Source organism: Schistocerca piceifrons, unplaced genomic scaffold, assembly GCF_021461385.2.
Source record: "Schistocerca piceifrons isolate TAMUIC-IGC-003096 unplaced genomic scaffold, iqSchPice1.1 HiC_scaffold_2296, whole genome shotgun sequence".
Lineage (NCBI taxonomy): Eukaryota > Metazoa > Arthropoda > Insecta > Orthoptera > Acrididae > Schistocerca > Schistocerca piceifrons.
The window spans coordinates 493,304-495,336 of record NW_025728224.1 but is presented as its reverse complement, the minus strand read 5'-3'; the positions used below and the strand labels follow the sequence as shown (position 1 = coordinate 495,336).

Genomic DNA, 2,033 nt, shown 5'->3' with positions numbered 1-2,033 from the left:
GGTACTGAAGTAAATGTCTTTTTAGAACGGATTACCTAAACAAACAATTACTAAGAAGATGACAGTAACTCAAAAAATAAGATCGTAATCATATAAAATGTCAACTTAAGCTTAATCACATATGCCTGTCAGTAATCTAATTTTATAAAGAACGATTAGAAAGTTTCTGCTTAAAGGCCGTACAGTCCAGAATCGGTATGCCGATCAGGAAAAATCGCCGTGGGCATTCAGGAAATCATTCCACCGACGCGTCAGGCTGGAGATAACTGTTAGCTAAAACAACAAGTCTGCTGGTTGACGAAGTCCGTAACTACCTGATACACATCCTCCGACAGGTACAGCTGATTTGCCAAGGTCTTATTTTAAGAGAGCGCTGGCGTGATAATCCATCGGGATGAGATCAGTACTACAGGCCGGGTGTTCAAGTGGCTCCCACTTACATTGGCGTGACTTGTACATTACGACATTTTCGATGTGGGGACGTGCGTTATCATGAATCAGCAGCTCCGTATGAAACTTCCTGGCAGATTAAAACTGTGTGTCGGACCGAGACTCGAACTCGGGACCTTTGCCTTTCGCGGGCAAGTGCTCTACCAACTGAGCTACCCAAGCACGACTCTCGCCCCGTCCACACAGCTTTACTTCTGCCAGCACCTCGTATCCTACCTCCCAAACTTTACAGAAGCTCTTTTGCGAATTTTTTCCATAGTATTGTATCAGAAATTCTATTTAAAAATCATGTTTTGTAGCAACAAGTCCTTTTAGTCTCCACTTTTTCTGTGTAAGTCCAATTTAGCTTCCTTTGAGACCTTTAAGAAAGATTTAAGCGTTTTTAGGTATGTTGCACAGTGGAACAGTAAGTAGTGCACGGATAATATTTTGTTAAGAACCGACAGAGACGGCTAACTGGGCCGCAACTGCCACAGGCTTCGTAACGGTGTTGTAACTGAATGTCAACGTTGGAGGCCAAAAGTACAAACAATCTACGAGCGCATTTCATCAGACTGTCATAAGAATACCTTTAGCGATGCAAAGTTCACATAAAGGAACTCTCTGAAACCCTGAAGTTAAACACTAGAGCAGACGAGAGCGCTTACAGGCTTGGAAAGAGAGGATATTCAGTCATCTCAGTCACCAGTATGCGCGAGGGGGAGGGTGATAGTTCCACTTCATCCCCAATTTACAGGATACTATGGTGAATTCAACTACCATCTACAAGCTTCCGGCAACTTGGAGTCCACTGCTGCAAATCTACAGCCGTCCTGCCTCACAGGGGCTTCTGATACACGATCCGCTATCCTGCCGACCACAACAGTAGCTGACTGGGAATGGTGGGGGGGGGGGGGGGGGGGAGCCTGTCTTTCGTCGATGAAGAGCCGATCTACCTCTCTCCGAGCTGTTCAGCTTAGGCTGGGCGCCCGTGTCACCGTTACTGGGGCAGTACAAGTACAGCCTTACCGGCTGTGTGTTGCTGCTGAGTCTCCTGCCTAAACACCACCTCGACAACCGACAACAGGCACGAGCAGATTCCTGGGACCGAGCCTCGGTGCGGATCCACTCGTCCAGAACGCTGAGGCTCTGAAGGACGTCCACGGCCACACCGGGCTGCGGGGACGCAGTCTCCTGCGACGTAGCCGCAGCGCCAACAAGGGGAACACGGCACATGTGTTCGGCAAGCTCCTCCTTGCCTGGCACTGACGCGCTACCTCTCGCGCTTTCAAGCAGCGCCGACTCGGCACGTTCGCTGCTAGACAGCACAGGGAAGAAGACTGAGTGACTGCAAAATTCCCGCCGATAAATGATTTTAATTTAATGACGTTTCGTTAGCGCCTTGGCGTTCTGCAGGATCACTCAATCTCGCTCTCCGCTCGACCTCCTGATAACAACACGACAATTGCTCAGATCATAATGGGGTGTATAAGGATAAGACCTTTAAATCAGGACCCTACTAATGATAACTCAAAATTGATTTTCGTAATCTGTTTAACTCGATTGCGGGTGTTCATTACAATTATGGTGTTAGAAAGGAAAAT

General features: G+C 47.7%; 1 non-coding gene across 1 annotated transcript; it reads right to left on the bottom strand.

Moving 5' to 3' along the window:
• Nucleotides 1-537: 537 nt before the first annotated feature.
• Trnas-cga lies at nucleotides 538-612 on the bottom strand. The gene has a single exon. It is a non-coding gene; the product is annotated as a tRNA-Ser (tRNA).
• Nucleotides 613-2,033: the final 1,421 nt, after the last annotated feature.